The sequence below is a fragment of the Rana temporaria genome, chromosome 4 (genome assembly GCF_905171775.1).
Source record: "Rana temporaria chromosome 4, aRanTem1.1, whole genome shotgun sequence".
In the NCBI taxonomy this organism is placed as follows: domain Eukaryota; kingdom Metazoa; phylum Chordata; class Amphibia; order Anura; family Ranidae; genus Rana; species Rana temporaria.
Window position 1 is genome coordinate 374,225,350 of NC_053492.1, and position 18,938 is coordinate 374,244,287.

Consider the following 18,938-nt stretch of genomic DNA (forward strand, 5'->3'; position numbering starts at 1 on the left):
CTCAGAATCTACATCTGTGCAACAATTAAAAATTTACATATACCCAAACTGGCACACAGAGTACTTTTTTACTTATATTGTCATGCTCAGTATTCTCAGTGTAGGATTAACTTACTGTACAAAGCAGGTACTGCATGTACAGTAAGTATGGCCAAGAAAAATCTTTTACAGTGTCAGTGAATTGAAATCTACAATTATTGCAAGATCTATAATACAGTATTTCAAACAACGCAATAATAAATGCATTTGAATGAAACTGTTTACAAATTTTCAAGCAGACACGCTGCACAATTCTTCACTTATTCTAATAGATAGATCTTAGATCTTTGGATCTTTAGCCTTAAAAAAGAAGTATGGCCAAAGCTATTTTGGCCATACTTCTCCTATGGATCACAGGAGTGCAGTTTCTTCTTCACTCCTGTGATCCGTTTTCAGCTGACAGCGAGGCTAAAGCCTGCTATCGCTGCTCTGCCTACAGTTGCGCTTTACCGACTATAAAATACGTTAAGCATTGTATTATGTAAACAAACGGTGGAGTAGCGCTAAAAAGTGAAAAGGCCTTCATATGCCATCTAAATCAATAAGAAGGCTAAATAGGAGTCCAAAAAAATCAAAAATGTGAACAAATTTGATAAATAAAATAAAAAATTAATAGTCCAACAATGTGTCGAGTTTAAGTGTTAGCACACTGCTGCAACCGTGTAGGAAAACTCTGGGTCCAATGATAACTATAGCTTGCTGACCCTTACCAGAATGGAAGATCCTAACGGATCTAGTCAAGCTGAAATCACTGGATCGCATATGTTGGAATGGAGCTTGTCTTTTGAAGCGATCCTCCAAGGGGTCACCGATCCACCAGTAAAGTAACCAGAGAAAATAAACTGATATGTTGTAAATCCGTGCAGTAAATTACTACATAAAGAGCATCCCCCAGTGACTGGCAACAGACAGTGTGAACAAACGGAACCACCACCAGTACACACACTGACCCTTACCAGTGATCCGTCAGGATCAATCAAAGCAGAGGGGATGTGAGCAATATGAAGTTGTGAAACGTCCCAACCAATATCATCAAATTCGCCAGGAAAGGTCCAAATATGTATGAGAAAGGAAAACTCACATAGCGTGATACCGTAGAGGTTTTTAATATAAAACGAGCAGCACACTTACAGTTGAAGTAGAAAGTATCAACGAGGATAAAAAAGCCGGCCGGCCGGCGTGTCAGAACGAAAGTCCTCAGATCGCGGTGACGTCAGCACGTCGCCTCCCAACGTTTCGTCTACACTAGACGTGGTCACGGGAATTGTATTATGTAAGTGTAGCAAGGTGCTATCATTGCAGGCATCTTAAAAGACTGCAATCTGTGCTTGAATATAAGCTTGGCTCCCTCTGGTGTTTGTTTCATGTTAGTTTGTTACAACCTGTCTGGTTCAGTTATCCAGAGGCAAAGGCTCTACTACAGCGGGTAGCACAGAGACTACATTGCCCACAAGGCCACTGTACTACCAGTGGGCAGGGCGCCGCTCATGGCTTTATGAGAGAACCTATTTAAGACAAGCGCGCTCTCTTGGGACGCCATGTTCAGACCGGCAGGAGGCCTGTGTTGAGGCCTACAGAAGTGCGACTAGGCCTGAGAAGACTGGGCCTAAAGTTACAGAGAGCGGATCACCTAGCCAGAGAGGGATTCTTAAAGTCAGTTGCTGATCGAACTAGTGGAGGACCAGTCTACATTCCACAGCATCCGGAACCACCTGTCCACGGCACCTTGTGAGCTTCTGCGCGGAAAATCAGGGATCACGAGTTCCCGAGAGATCAAGAATCAATCGGGGTCTGGACGGAGCAGTCCGGCGAGGCAAGGCCTCATTCAGTGAGAGGGCACTTGCTTATCCACATATTTAGCTGAGTCCCAGAAAGGTGGGCTTGTTTATAGTTCCACTTGCACGTGCTGACATTTGCAATGTCACAAGCAGAGATACACTACACCTGAAAAAGACACAGCGTTCTGAGAGAATTAACGTTTCTCCATATCACTTTATACTTCAAATGTTCACACTTTCTTCACCTGTTATTGGTCTACAAATAAGTAAGTGCACCAACGTGGCTAGCTGAAGATTACTGACTCTTAAAGGAACAGTCACCTGTTTTTCGATCCTTGCAAGTAGTCCACAAGGGGGAGCCATACATTTGTGACTTTATGTGATTAATATAATTGATTGCATCACTTTGTGTATTCTTTTGTTTATGTGAGACTTGGTGGAGAGGTGCCCCAGTGTTGATGTTATTGCACTGGGAGATTCCTCCACCATACCCTCACTCAGGTCTGACCTTCAGGTTACACTATTTGGGTCTGATTGCAGAGATATTTCGAACCCGTGGTACTTCATTGATTTATACAGGGAGCTGTATGTATTGAATGTTTACTGTATAACCATTGCTCTATTCTTTTACCAAGTAAACGTCTTACCACTGGTTAAGCTACATCTTGTGTGGGACTCTGTCTTTGTAGCTGTGTAGCAGGTGAACAACAACAAGGTAACAACATTTTTACTACATTTATTGTTGTATGGTATCATTGAGGTTCCCTACTACCAATTGGGGACCCCAATCCCATTGTTGTCCATTTGTGCCAAGGGGGGATCAAGTCAAATTCTGGGGGTTGACAGGCAGAGTGCAGACCCAAATCTAAACCAGCAGCTCCTTCGGGGGTAGTGCTACATAAGCTTGTATCCTGGATATTACGCTGTGAAATTCCAATAAAGCACCCTAAAAAATTCCAATAAAGCACCACAGAGCAGGTCCTGGCTCTGAAAAGATCCTGACCATATGGTTGGTATCCATCCAGAAGCTTGGACCGACACCTAGTTTAATCTCTTAGCGAGCCGCTACTTATGAAATATAACTGCAGCTGCTGGTCCTCTAGTGGTTAATCAGATTTATTTTGTTTACACACAGCAAGGGCCTTCTTAGAATTTCACCCCAAAACACATTCTACTGCTCATCCTGAATATGGCGATACCACATGTGTGAGACTTTTTTAATGTTTGGACCGATTATATACCGGACATTGCGGTTGATTAACTAAAACTGGAGTGCAAAATCTGGTGCCAGCATGGTAGCCAATCAGCTGCTAACTTGTTCAAATAATCTTTGACAAAAAAAAACTGGAAGCTCATTGATTTCTATGCAGAGCTGCACCGATTTTTTGCACACTCCAGTTTTAGTAAATCGACACCATTGCATCTTTTGTATCACAAAAATTAGCCAACATTCAAACAAAAACTGTGTACTGTAATTCTCCCGTCTGTGCAAGTGGTCAGGAAATATAGCCTAATGTAGCAATACCTATAGAAGTTCCCATCCCTATAAGCCAAGCAAGCATAGTTTATTGGTATGTGGCTGCCCCCAGGAATGCCATATTTACTGGTCAGGAGGTACAGGAGGCTGACCAAAAGATGAACAAAAGAGTTTTTGCAGTTCTAGGAGTGCAGTTGTTCACAGGGGATGGCTGAGACTGACGTCTCAGGCCTCGTACACACGACCGAGGAACTCGTCAAAAATGAAACATCGTTTTCCTCGACGAGTTCCTTGTTAGGCTTGTCGAGAAACTTGACAAGCTTGCTTTGCGTACACACGGTCAAGACCAAATCTCCTTGTTCTCAAACACGGTAACGTACAACACATACAATGGCAGGGGAAGTTCGATTCCACTGGCACAACCCTTGGGGCTGCTTTTGCTAATCTCATGTTACTGCGTGTTAAGTAAAAGTTTGGTCGGAGACGATTTGCACTTTTCAGTCTGTTACAGCATGAAAAATGTGTTATCTCTATTACAAATGCTACTTTTACCAAAGGTGCGCTCCCGACTCATACTTTATTCTGAGTATGCCCGGGTTTTTTAGCATACACACGAACGTGTTTCTCATCGAAAAAAACAGCCCGACGAGGAAATTGAGACTCCCGTCGAGGAAAAAGAGAACTTGTTCTCTTTTTTACTCGTCGAGTTCCTCGACAGTTTCCTCGATGAAAAACATACACACGACCGTTTTCCTCAGCAAAAAAGCTCTGCCACCAAGTTTCTTGATGGATTCTGTCGAGGAAAATGGTTGCGTGTACGAGGTCTCACAGGAATGAAATCAGTGGGATGTGCACAGGGTCAGAAAAAAGACAAAGAATTGGCCCTGACAGTGGGCAGAAACATGGTCAATAAACAGGCCAGTTTCAGTACAGGTGGCAGGCAGGGGCAGCACTGCACTTGGCGTTGTGGTGATCAGAAACACTGTTGCTGACTGCACTGGCTCTGGTGATACTGTACTGATGAGTGACACTGACACTAGTGTGTCTAGTGATCAGTAACATTGTTGCTGGCTGTTCTTGTCTGGTGACATTGTTACTGGTTTGGCAGCAACAAGGAACATGGTTGATGGCTTACACTGGTCTGGTGATACTGAGACTGGTGTGATGGCAATCAGAAACACTGTTGATGATGGCTGCACTAGTCTGTCGAAACTGGCACTGGTTTGACATTGATCAGAAACACTGTTGCTGGCTTACAATGTTCTGGTGACATGGGGGTAGGTGTGGCTAGCGAACAAGAACACTGTTGCTGACTTACACTGGTCTAGTGACAATGGGATTGGTGTGGTGATGATCAGCAACACTGTTGTCTGCTTACATTGGTCTGGTGACACTAGGACTTACATGGAGGTAATCAGGAACACTGTTGCTGGCTTACACTGGTTTGGTAACAGTGGGATTTGTGTGGCAGTGATCAGGAAGAACATTGTTACTGTATTCTAGTTATGTTATTTATTTGTAGACAATGAAAAGTCTTGAGACTGTTGCTGGGTGTTGTCATCCTGGATGTGATAAGCAGACTCTCTGTAGTATTCCCCTTCACTCCTCCCCCAGCTGTTATGCAAAAGCTTGTATAGGAAATGAGGAGAGGGGCAAAGGAGCTTGGCCAGCACAGACAGTAATTAGACACTCCCAGAATAAGGAGAGGTCTATCATGTGTAAAGATGGAACAGACTCTGGTCAAATTTGCTAGCAAGTTTAGAGGCACATTGTCATTGGCACACGTCAATAAAAAAAAATGCTTATGGAGTGGGTGCAAGATAAAACACTGGAAGCAAGCATTTAAAGTTCTTGATTTTTCTGTGCATTTATCTGCAGTTGTTTAGGTTGGAGACGGGGGAGATTATTTACTAAAGGCAAATTCACTTTGCACTATAAGTGCAAACTACACGAGCAAAGTGCACTTGAAATTGCACTGAAAGTGCACTTAGAATTGCAGTTGCTGTAAATCTGAGGGGTAGTTCTGAAATGAGGGGAAGCTCTGCTGATTTATTATCCAATCACGTGCAGTCTAAAATGCTGTTTTTTCCCCCCTTGCATGTCCTCCTCGTATCTACAGTGACTGCATTTCCAAGTGCACTTTCAGTGCAATTTCAAGTGCACTTTGCACTTGTAGTGCAAAGTGGATTTGCCTTTAGTAAATAACTCCCACGGTGTCTTTATTTCTGGTTCTAAAAGTGGAGCTGTTTTAAGCAGAGATAAAAAATGCTCCCTAAGTCAGAGCCATGCAGCTACTGAGGCTGAAAATTGTCAAGCTGCAGTGTCTGTGGAATAGAGCATTTAGTGTACATTCCCATCAGTGATGTTAGCTTAACCACCACTAACCCCAAGTCAAAAAATCGAACAAACATTCCTGAAACAAAAGTTATTGAACAAAATTCTTCCGGCTTCCCTTGAGGGCGTTCCCCTGGATGGGGTAGCCCTTGAGGGGGTTCCCCTGATGGGCGTGGAGGTCTCAGAGGGTCCGGGGAAGATGGAAGCCTCCTCAAGGCAGAGACATTCCTCCAGATGGAGATCCACCGGCTCCTCAAGAACTACCTCTAGAGCAGAGGTGTGGGCACTCCCCTCCACCAATGTCTCATGGCTTCCCAGGGGGTCAGGCTGATGTCCCGGGGATGGCGTGGGTCGGACACAGGCAGACGATGGCCCAGCTCCCTCCAGCACATCTGTGGATGACACAAAGCATTCACATGTTGGTGGACCCACACACTTGTCACATGTTCCCTTCCACCCCCTCACATGCTCCACACCGGATGGGGGATAAAACACACTTACCTCTCCTCAAGTCCTGGTCACTGGAGTCAAAGCCCTCCAGGCCCTCCACCTGCTCCTGCTCCAGACAGCTGGCAATCACCTCCTCCTCAGGTGTCAACTTGAGAGAAGAAGCTGGTCCACCTCCTGTGCCCCTGAGGTGCCTTCTCACCTTGGCCAGCTTCTCCCTGACACGCCGACTCATGTCGTTGATCTGTTTCTGTATATCTTTGCAGGTCCTGGTTTCATGCCCAAGGGCATTGATCTCCAGGGTGATCTTCTGGAAGATCTCCTGCTTCCTGGCCTTGCTGGTCCTGGCGCTCTGTGCGCCATGGAGGTAGGCATCATACTTAGCGATTGCTGAGGTCAGGATCGCCCTCTCTTCCGCTGAGAAATTTTTCTTTCTCCTCTCCCTGTCCACCTCACTATCTGACATGGCTCAGACAACAAAAGTACCTCTGCCCTAGGGAAGATAAGCTGGTTTACTTTTGCGCTGGAAGGGCGTATGGCTGGGCGTACTTATGCTCTCGGTGTATGCGGTGGGCCGGCGTATCTTAGAGGGTTACGCCGGCATAGTTGTGAGCATGCGCAGAGGGGTACTGAACATGCGTCCACCACACGGCGCATGCGCCGTTCATGATACGCCGGGCGTAAAACACTGCACCACGCTCGAACCATCATTTGCATGGGGTCACACCCACTTCCACCTATGCCGGCCTGCGCCTTCGAAATCTACGCCACGCCGACGCAGCGTTGGGAGCAATAGCTTGCTGAATGCAGTGCTTGCCTCTCTGCGCTGCGTCGGTGTAGCGCACAGGGGGATGCGCTGCGGCAGCGTAATGTGCGCCTGCTGTCTGTGAATTCGGGCCTATGTGTTCAAAAAAAGATTGCAGAATAATCTCCAACATTGTACCAAGGTAATGATGAAACTCCTAACGGAAGAGCATCAAAAAAGGTTTCCCATGATAGAAAAAGACATTGGGCCAGATTCTCAAAAGAGTTACGCCGGTGTATCTACAGATACACCGGCGTAATTCGAAAATCCCGCCGGCGTATCATTGTTTCTTTGAGAATCTGGCCCATTGACACAATATATGCCAAACTGGAACTATTCAGGGAACTTCCACATTTTAAAGAACAGGAAGAAAGCATAAAAAAACCCATGAAGATCAAGTAGTCAGAGAGATCATAACAACAAAAGAAAGAAAGTTTTGGAGGGACAAATCAGCATTTGGGTAGGGCACACACAGACACGACAACAAAGAAATAATACGTTTAGGTCGTACAATAGTGGTAAAGGTTCTAATTCATCTCTCAGGCCTCGTACACACGGCCGAGGAACTCGACGTGCCAAACACGTCGAGTTCCTCGGCCAGTTCAGCCCTGAAGCCTCCGAGGACCTCGGCGGGAGGAGAGCTCCCATAGAACAACGAGGAAATAGAGAACATGTTCTCTATTTCCTCGCCGAGGTCCTCGTCGGCTTCCTCGGCCGAAAGTGTACACACGGCCAGTTTCCTCGGCAGAATTCAGCCAGAAACTCGGTCGGAAGCTGAATTCTGCCGAGGAAACTGGTCGTGTGTACGGGGCCTCAATTCCTTATCTTCTTCACTTTTGACAGACGTAACAGGAACGGAAGGCACCTCAGAAACACAGGTTCATAAAAAACATATCACTGAACCCACGGTTTCTACACAATCTACTTCTTTGGTGGCAGGATCTGATCAAACACAAAAGTCACTGAACGTGGTGGCAGTGTTATTTTTTTGGCAGCAAATTCTGATTTAGTTTTAGTCTTATGGCCCGTACACACGATCACTTTTTGTCTTGAAATTTGTTTTAATTTTTTCAACATGAAAAAAAACGACATTTTTCCAACTTCATCATTAAAAATGATGTTGCCCACACACCATCGTTTCTGAAAAATGATGAACAAAGCGACGGCACTCTAAAGGGGAAGTTCTATTCGCCTTGAGGCTGCTTTTAGCTGGTTACTTGTTAGTAAAAGACGATTCATGCTTTTTTGTCTGTTACAGCATGATGAATGTGCTTACTCCATTATGAATGGTAGTTTTACCTCCCGTCTCATAACTTGCTTCTGGGCATGTGCGGGTTTAAAACGTAGATTTTGCCCACACGCGATCATTTTTTACGACACAAACAACATAAAAAATTGAAGCATGTTCGAATTTTTTTTTGTCGTTTTTCAGAAGATGGAAAACGATGTGAAGCCCACACACGATCATTTAAATGACGTTTTTCAAAATTTCATTTTATTTCATCACAAAAAACGACCGTGTGTACGCGGCATTAGCCTTAGGACTAAAATGGCATTTTAGTTTTAGTCCCATTTTAGTCTTCGGCAATTGTTTTAGTTTTAGTCGTATTTAGTCCACCAAATCTCCAGGACATTTTAGTCAACTAAAATAATTTTAGTCGACTAAAACTAATTTAAGTCATCTGAAATCGAATGGTTGTAGTTAAATTGTAATTTTTGAAAGCATTTCTATACAATTTCCAAACTCATATACTGCTGGAGTGAAAAATCTAGTATGTTATTATTTATGTTATTGAGGTATGAACATGCACTACAGACCGTGTTAATTTTGACCTCAAATTTCAATTTATTTTTAGTCTTTTGACTAAAATGCCATTTTAGTTTTAGTCCCATTTTAGTCATCTCAATTGTTTTAGTTTTAGTTGTATTTTAGTCAACTAAAATGGCATTAAGTTAGTTTTAGTCGCTTTTAGTTGACAGAATTAACACTGCGTGGTGGCCCCTCTGGGCAAGGTAAATACACTTCTAGCACAACCTCTAAAACTAATTTACTAAACTCTGCAGAACCATCTGGGGAATTGGCCACAGATGGCCCCTTAGAGAATCAATGACATTGGTTGGAAACATTAGGGAAGGGGTAACGTTGAGGACCATCTGAGTGTCATCAATTTATCAGACTACAAACTGTCAGTTGATGAGACTCAACTGTTATACAAAGCATTAACTTTTTGTCCGTAAAAGGATTTGAACACTTTTGAAACCATAAAGGATTTGCAACTATTTGCTAGAAAATCGATGCTTCAAAGCTTATATGCAAAACGTACTCAATGAAGCCAACCAACGTCTCTGGAAAACAAGGCCCTGGATGACCTGATCTCTCTATTAGAAGAACAGGAAAACAGGGACCAGGTTGACATTGAGACTCTATTGAATGAACAATGATACTAACAAGGAGATACACACAGCTTATAAATCAGTCATTTAAGGAAGGCATAGTGCCATCCCTGCTGAAAGAGGGCACAATCCAGCCCATCCTGAAAAAACCTAACTTGGATCCCAAGGACCCAACTCACCGCCGCCCCATAACAGGCCTAAATGTTCTCTCCAAGATAATGGAGAAAGTAGTGGTACAACAGCTGCAACAGCATCTGGATACCCACAATCTACTCGATCCATTTCAATCAGGTTTCCGTCCCGGACACGGGACAGAAACGGCCTTACTCAAAATATGGGACGATGTCCTCGAGGCCGCAGACGAGGGAGAATCCTGTCTCCTGGTTCTGCTGGACCTAAGCGCAGCCTTTGACACAGTAGACCACAAAATGTTACTGATGCGACTGGCCGAGGTAGCCAGAATCGCAGAAGGTGATTTACCATGGTTTTCCTCCTTTCTTGAAAACCGATCACAAACAGTGAAACTGGGATCTTTCACGTCGGAAAAACGCACGGTGCCATGTGGAGTCCCCCAAGGATCCCCCCTGTCGCCGGTGCTTTTCAACATCTATCTTCGCCCTCTCTTTGATATTATCAGTAGCCAAGAACTACTCTATCACTCTTATGCAGACGATACGCAACTGTATTTTCGCATCTGCAACAAAAAGGATCATCATCTCAGTTTAGAGAAATGTCTCTCTTCAATAGAAAACTGGATGACTAAGAGTTATCTTAAACTCAACAGTTCCAAAACAGAACTTCTTATGTTTCACGCCAGCCGAAAGAGTCAACTGGCAACAACCTGGACACCGCCGCCCATTCTGGGCCAAATCATCACCCCTAGCTCCAAAGTCAAAAGTCTAGGAGTCATTTTTGACACCTTCATGACAATGGACGCACAAATAGGGTCAGTAGTCAGCGGATCGCACCATTTGTTGCGCCTACTACGCAGACTTATTCCATTTATCCCCAAAGAAGACGTAGCAGTCGTGGTGGGAACAATCGTGAATTCTAGACTGGACTATGCTAACGCCCTTTACCTCGGGCTCCCAAAGTACCAAATCGCTCGTCTGCAAGTCGTACAGAATACGGCCGCCAGACTGGTGACTGGGAAAAGGACATGGGAATCAATCTCACCTTCGCTGAGAACCCTTCACTGGCTGCCAGTAAAAGACAGAATTGTATTTAAAGCACTCTGCCTGACACATAAGTGCATCCATGGGAAGGCGCCGCAATATCTTTGCGACAAGATAGAACCTCACAATTCTAATCGCGTTCTGCGATCCACTGACCAAAATCTGGTCAAGGTGCCAAAAACCAAATACAAGTCCAAAGGAGAAAGAAGGTTTGCTTTTCAAGGTCCGAGACTATGGAACGCTTTACCAACCAGCATTCGGTTGGAGGAAAACCACCTGACTTTTAGAAGACAGATCAAAACTCTGCTCTTTTGATGTCATGAGACACGAAACATCAAGCGCCCAGAGGCGATTCAGTTCGCATGTGCCGCGCTATATAAGTTTTTTCATTCATTCATTCATTCATAGGTAGCTTTACCCTAAAAAATAAATCAGTTCCCAGCCCCTAGTCTTAATCCCAATTTGGGGGCTTTTTTGGCCATGACAACACAAGAGATTCAGAGACTGAAACAAATCACATCCCAGGACAGTCTACCACAAATCAAAAAAGAAGCATTAAATACCTTGACAAACCAACATCACTATATGACCATCTGACAAGGGGGGGGGGGCAATAATTTTAAGTCATAAATAATAGCCAATATAAAACCATGTGCATGAAAATCCTTCAGAACAAAGAATGGTATAGACCCATATCGAGATTGGCAATTCAAAAATAACTGAACATTTGAGTAGGTTTATTGACAAACAGCTACGACCTTTGGTGATGAACCTTCCTTCATATATCAGGGACATGCTGCATCTATTGGAGGGCCTTTACATACTATCTGATGCCCTGCTGGTTACGATGGATGTTGAAGCACTATACAGCTCCATCCCGCACCAGCAGGGGATAAATGTTATCAAACATTTTTTATCTCAATCTCAGAGATTTTCATGAATTTATCTCATCATCCCTCTAATTAATTTTGACACACAATGTCTTCTCCTTCGATGGTTCCTCCAGATGCAAGGTGTAGCAATGGGGACATGCTGTGCCCCATCCTAAGCCTATCAGTACCTGGGGCAGTGGGAAAGGTCTTTTTTGGCCGATGAACACAGGGCCGAATTAACATAGGGGCTCATGGAGCTGCAGCTCCAGGCCCCTTTCTCAAGATAGGCCCATTTGCCCAAAAAAAAAAAGATTGACTTCGGGGGATGTAGCCCGATGACCAGAGGTCACAGAAACACCACATTTGGGGAGTAGGCAGTTGAAGACCTACCCCACAACTGGTCAAAATATGGGACATCTATCAGTTATGGTTCCGGAGATACGGGCCTGCTTGCACAGCCTGTCAGAAGCTACATTCAGAGCGGCCAATATAAATACAAGCTGACACACTGCAGCAGACTGATAGGATCCAGGGCCGTCTTAATAGCATCATGGGCCCCTGGGCAAAGTAATGCTCTTGGGCCCCTACAATGATGACAGTGCAGGTAAACAGACATCAAGTAGGTAGGAGGCAGATTGCCTCCCCTGTGTATCTATCACTCTCAGTGCCATCATGGGCCCCCCAATTTCGGGGCAGTAAAGGGGCCCCTCATGCAGCTGGGGCCCCTGGGCAGTGCCCAGGTGTGCCCTCTCATTAAGACAGCCCTGATAGGATCACAGTGCTTATAATAATTATTTGTATATTACTCATGGTAGTTAAACCCCTTGCCACCCAGGCCAATTCTGACACTTCTCTACTACATGTAAAAATCATTTGTTTTTTTGCTAGAAAATTACTCTATGGTGGTCTTTGCACTTTTTATGTTGCAGGGTACAGAGCTGCACGATTCTGGCTAAAATGAGAATTGCAATTTTTTTGCTTAGAAGATAGATCACGATTCTCTCACGATTCTTGCGGCGTAACATCATCTTTAACATTAAAACAAACAAAAAATGGGCTAACTTTACTGTTTTGTTTTTATGGTTTTTATTATTCATTGAAATGGGCAAATGCAGTGTGACATAAAATATTGCAGCAATAGCCATTTTATTCCCTAGAGTCTCTGCTAAAATATATATAATGTTTGGCAGTTCCAAGTAATTTTCTAGCAAAAAATATTGCTTTTTAACTTAAGAAACAAGTGTTGGACTTTAAGTGGTTACATTTCCTGCATTTACACACAGAAGTTTGATCTGAGAAGATAGTTGGTTACAATGTTTCATGTTGTTACAAACTTGGGGGATTTGTTCTTTACACACAGAAGTGTATCCCTTTGATCTAAGAAGGAAGCGTTAGTTCAATGTTTCCTGTTAAAAACTTGGCAGACTGCCCAGATATTTTCAGCAAACTCTACAGTGGAGATCGTCAGGGGGGTTGAATCGAAATCACAATTTTTTAACGATTAATTGTGCAGCTCTAGCACGGTACTTGCGCAGCAATTTTTCAAACGTGTGTTTTTGGAAATAAACTGTTTCATTCATTAAAAAATACAAATAAAGTTAGTACGATTTTTTTAAATGCTTTAAAAAATTTTTAGGTTACATGTTTAGAGTTACAGAGGAGGTCTAGTACTAGAATTATTGTTCTCGCTCTAATGATCGTGGCATATGTAACCTGTGTGTATCTGGCTCTGATGCTAGCCAGTGCCTACCCAGCCACTGACTAGTATCTCTCCCCAGCCTGTCCCCACCCACCCTCTCACCTGCTGACCTATGGATGGGGAAATGACTCCTGCAGTGTTATTGTGTTCTGCCAGTGCGTACAATGATCAGTGTTGCTAACTATAGCTGGCAGCACTAATTGTTTTGGGAAAAACCTAACAGGCTGGTTGTACTCAAGTTAATTAATAGATTGACTTGTGTAAAACCAGCTAGCCCATACATAGGATCGACTATGGCTGGTCTCTGCATATTTGGCGTAATTTCAATCCATGTATGACCCGCTTAACCACTACGCAGTCCCTAAACATCCTTCCACTCCTGTACATAGTGCTCACTGTCATACTCTCCACACTCCTCTCCTGTACATAGTGCCCACTGTCATACTCTCCACACTTCTCTCCTATACATAGTGCCCACTGTCATACCCTACACACTCCTCTCCTGTACATAGTGCCCACTGTCATACCCTCCACACTCCTCTCCTATACATAGCGCCCACTGTCATACCCTTCACACTCCTCTCCTTTACTTAGTGCCTGCTGTCATACACTTCTCTTCTGTACATAGTGCCAACTGTTGCACCCTCCACACTCCTCTCCTGTACATACTGCTCACTGTCATACCCTCCACACTCCTCTCCTATACATAGTGCCCACTGTCATACCCTTCACACTCCTCTCCTGTACATACTGCTCACTGTCATACCCTCCACACTCCTCTCCTATACATAGTGCCCACTGTCATACCCTCCACACTCCTCTCCTATACATAGCGCCCACTGTCATACCCTTCACACTCCTCTCCTTTACATAGTGCCTGCTGTCATACACTTCTCTTCTGTACATAGTGCCAACTGTTGCACCCTCCACACTCCTCTCCTGTACATACTGCTCACTGTCATACCCTCCACACTCCTCTCCTATACATAGTGCCCACTGTCATACCCTCCACACTCCTCTCCTGTACATACTGTTCACTGTCATACCCTCCACACTCCTCTCCTATACATAGTGCCCACTATCATACCGTCCACATTCCTCTCCTGTACATACTGCCCACTGTCATACCCTCCACACTCCTCTCCTGTACATACTGCCCCATCATACCCTCCACACTTCTCTCTGTTACATACTACCCTCTGTCATACCCCCACACTCCTCCTGTACACACTGCTCACTGTCATGCCCTCCACACTCCTCTCCTGTACATACTGCCCACCAGGGCAGCCATCAGGAATTATTGGGCCCCTTACACAGCTTCAGGCATGGGCCCCCTGGAGCAGAGAACCGGAACCGGGGGGGGGGGGTGCTGCCGCCTGAAATTGAGAAGCCGGGGGGGGGCTGCCGCGACTTGAGAAGCGGGGGGGCCTTTACAAAAAAAGAAGAAATAAAGAAAAATATATATAAGAAAAGGGGGGTAGCCATCCGGGGCCCTGGGGACCTCTGGGCCCTTTAATTAAAAAAAAAAAAAAACAAATTATTATTTTTTTTTATAAAAATAAATTACAAAAAAGGGGGGTTGCCATCCGGGACCTTTGGGCCCTTTAATAATAATTACAAAAAAAGAAACCTCTGGGCCCTGTAATAAAAATACATAAAAAATATATAAAAAAATAAAATAAACATTTATAAAAAAAAAGGGGGGGGGGTTGCCATCCAGGGCCCTGGGGACCTCTGGGCCCTTTAATAATAATAATAAAATATATATATATATATATATATATATATATATATATATATATATATATAAAAAAACAAAAATAAAAAAATAAACATTTATAAAAGATAAAAAAAAGGGGGTTTGCCACATGGGGCCCTGGGGACCTCTGAGCCCTTTAATAAAAAAATAAAAAAAAATATATATATATATATATATATATATATATATATATATATATATATATATATATATAAAGAAATAAAATAATATAAATACAATTTTTTTTTATGAAAAAAGGGGGGTTGCCATCCGGGGCCCTGGGGACCTCTGGGCCCTTTAATTTTATATATATATATATATATATATATATATATAATAAAAAAATATATAAAAAAAATAAATTATAAAAAAAAAGGGGGGTTGTCCGGGGCCCTGGGGATCTCCAAGCCCCCGTACCCCCCCAAAAAAATTGTCCCTTTAATAAAAAATAAAATAAAAATATATTAGATTTTTTTTTTTTTTTTTATAAAAAATAAATAAAAAAAAAGAAGTTGCCACCTGGGGCCCTGTAGGCCTCCGGGCCCCTGGGGACCTCCGGACCCCTAATAAATAAAACATTTTTTTTTTTTTTTTTAAGGGGGTTGCCATCCGGGCCCCTTACAGGTGTACTGCCTGTACCCCCCTGATGGCGGCCCTGCTGCCCACTGTCATACCCTTCACACTCCTCTCCTGTACATACTGCCTTTTGCCGTACCCTTTGCACTCTTCTCCTGTACATAATGCCCACTGTTAGACCCTCCACATTCCTCTCCCTCACCTGCACATACTTTCCACTTATATACCGTCCATACTCCTCCCCTATGTCGCTTACCCACATAAACAGTTCTTTAAAATTATACTGAATACCCTCAATGTTAAGGAAATCTCAGTTCTCATATTTGTTATGCCCCGTTAATAGTATTCATTTAATTTTGTGATTACTACTGTGATGTATAGAGGAACATCAGGGATCTCAGCTACTCTAAATATAGCACTTGTATAAAAATGTGTCCCTGAAAATATTTTTTAAATGTTGGCAACTATGCACCCAGGCACTGCCCAAGGGCCACCGCCCACCGGGTCAGTAGGGGGCCCCATGAAAGGCTCCTGGGATCCTGTGATAATAAAGCGGTAGTAAACTTTCCTGACATTACTACTTTTTAGAGGCCCTGGGGTAGGTTATGCCACAACGTACAAGTATACACAGCATATTAGCACATTAGGGTACACTTTTAAGACTGAGCCCACCTGTGATGAATCCGGCGGGGCCCGGGCGCTTCCATCTTCACCCGGTCTTCCTTATGGGTTCTGTGCCTTTGGTCGGTTGCCTTTGCCGGGCTGCGTTGATGTCATTCCCACGCATTTATTTATTATTTATAAAAGGCCCCACCAAAATCCTCAGCACCAGGCCCATAATGTTCTTAATCTGGCCCTGGATGGAGACACTGCTGATGGGGACGCTGCTGATCTGATGGGGACGCTGCTGATGGGGACACCGCTGATGGAGACATGTGGACACCGCTGATGGGGACACTGATGAGGACACCGCTGATATTTTAGTCATAACTGTTTTTTTTTTTAGGCCCCTGAATACTTGTAAAATCTACAATGTGGCCCTCATGTTAAAAAGTTTGGAGACCCCTGCTCTAGAACTCCCTACCCCAGTCTGACTGGTTATCTGCTACACTGTCCACCTTTAGCTGTTTCCTGAAACTCATTTGTTCAGAAAAGCCTACATTGCCTCCACCTAATAACTGCACATCAACTACTTCCATCAGCTCATTCCCCACAGTTAATTTGCCCAAAGGGGTTAATATTTGGTTACTCAGGGGTTAATGGTGTGCTGTGGTATGCCTTCCCCCTGCATGTGTAGCATTCTTTCTAGAAGTAATATATGCAGGTGGGACCTTGTGGTTCTTTGGGGAGTTGCGAGTGCGACCATACACTTGGCATGTAATCGTTATACCAAGAAAGGGGCTGCCCCAACCCTCATATGGGAGTCTTTACTAACCACCTAAAGGGAAAATAGCACAACAAAAAAGAGGTTTGTGCACCACAGTCACAGCACTTACAAATGAGGAGAATGGATGTTGCACTATATCATGTTCCTATGGAAACAACTAAAGAACTGTGGGCCAGATTCACAAAAGAGATACGACGGCTTATCTCCTAATACGCCGTTGTATCTCTGTTTCTATCTATGCGACTGATTCATAGAATCAGTTACGCATAGATAGCCCTTAGATCCGACAGGTGTAATTGTTTTACACTGTCGGATCTTAGGATGCAGTACCGCGGCCGCCGCTGGGGGGAGTTTGCGTTCTAAACCAGCGGCGGGTATGCAAATTAGGAGTTATGGCGATCCACAAAGATTTTTCCCGCCGTTACGTCGTCGCAAGTGTTAGTTTCCCGTCGCAAAGATAGGGCACCTTTAACAAGGTGTAAAATTACTCCACCATGTTAAAGTATGCCCGTCTTTCCCGCGTCGCTTTTGAATTACTTTTACATTTTTTCTTTTTCCCGGCGTAACTGCTTTGTTGACGTCGCGATTCACAAAACGTCGGCGCGTCGTAATTTCACGCAAAGCACGTTGGGAAATTTGCGACGGGAGCATGCGCAGTACGTCCGGCGCGGGAGCGCGCCTAATTTAAATGGTACTCGCCCCATTCGATTGGGTCCGCCTTGCGCCGGACGTCTTTACAATACACCTCCGCAAATTTCCAGGTAAGTGCTTTGTGGATCGAGCACTAAAAATTGCGGCGGTGTAACGTAAACGTGTTACGTTAAGCTGTGCCAGCTCTACCTGAATCTGGCCCTGTATGTTCAAGTGATTTACACTTGAACTCTCCTTTTCGTATTGTAAAACGTTGTACCAACCGTTGGCACTAGAAATATCCTGTATAACAATAATAAAACAATGCAGATGAATATATAATTATGTGTGCTGTAATCCTCCAAACCCTCCAGTTAAAGATGTAACTAAATGCGGTAACTTATAATTAAGCTCTGCCACACATTTATTTAATGGTGCCCCCCCCCCAATATATCAAGACCATATTTTCACAAAAAAATACACTAAAATCATTACTAGTGGACACAAACATAACAGGGAACTTGTGCGAATTAGCCCTTTTTTATTTGTGTTTTACATTAAAAAAAATATATATATATATATATTCACAGTGACAGGGGGGCACATGAGGGGGGGGGGCTGTGTCTGTGTTTCTCCCTGCAGCAGCTGAAAGCCGGGAGGAGGGGGAAAAAATTGTCTTTCAGCTGTATAAAGATCATTACATTACAAACTATGCAACAAAAAGAAAAGGTCATATTCATTCAAATATTTTATTGACAATGCAGTGCACAAAGATCAAATGGTGCATTTAAGAATTTGCAAAGATGTGCGTAGTTTCTTTCCTTTCACTAAATAATATAGCACAGTAAAAAAAAAAAAAAAAAAATATATATATATATATATATATATATATATATATATATGAGAAAAGTACTACACTTTGCCACTTGATTCTGATTAAAGTGTTACTAAACCCAGGACCCTGTATTCACTATATCTGGCCTGCCACAGTACACAGAACTTGGAAATGCAATAGTTTTATTAAATATAAACTGCTTAATACATTTTCTCATCAGCAGTTAGAGCAGTCTTGTGACTTCTATAAGTGTCTGGTGAAAGCTTGTAGGAGGAATTTTCATTCTGCTGTGACTGTCCTATGAGGCTGCAGGACCCCTGACCCTCTGTCTGGACCGTGCTGATTGGCCCTGTGCTGATCACATGCACTCTCCCCAAAAAAAAAAAAGACTCTAGCAATGCACACCAAACTTAGCATGTGCAGCTTGTCACCTAGCCTCTGTTCTATCAGGAGATGGGTTGGGGACAGTGGAAGAAGAGGAAGATTGCAGAAGACAGGATCAAACAGCCTTTTTACACAATGCAGATTAACCCCTTAGGTTCCACAGCGAGTATAACAAGCATGTTTTACTCCATATACTGATTTTACTGTTGTGGGTTTAGTAACACTTTAATAATGGTTCCTGTTCAGGTTTATACTTAGTTGTTCATGACTCTATTCCATACTTGTGTTGTAGGAGGACAGTGTGGGCAAAGGTGGTACCAGAAAATTAAAGCAATTTCACTGTGCTA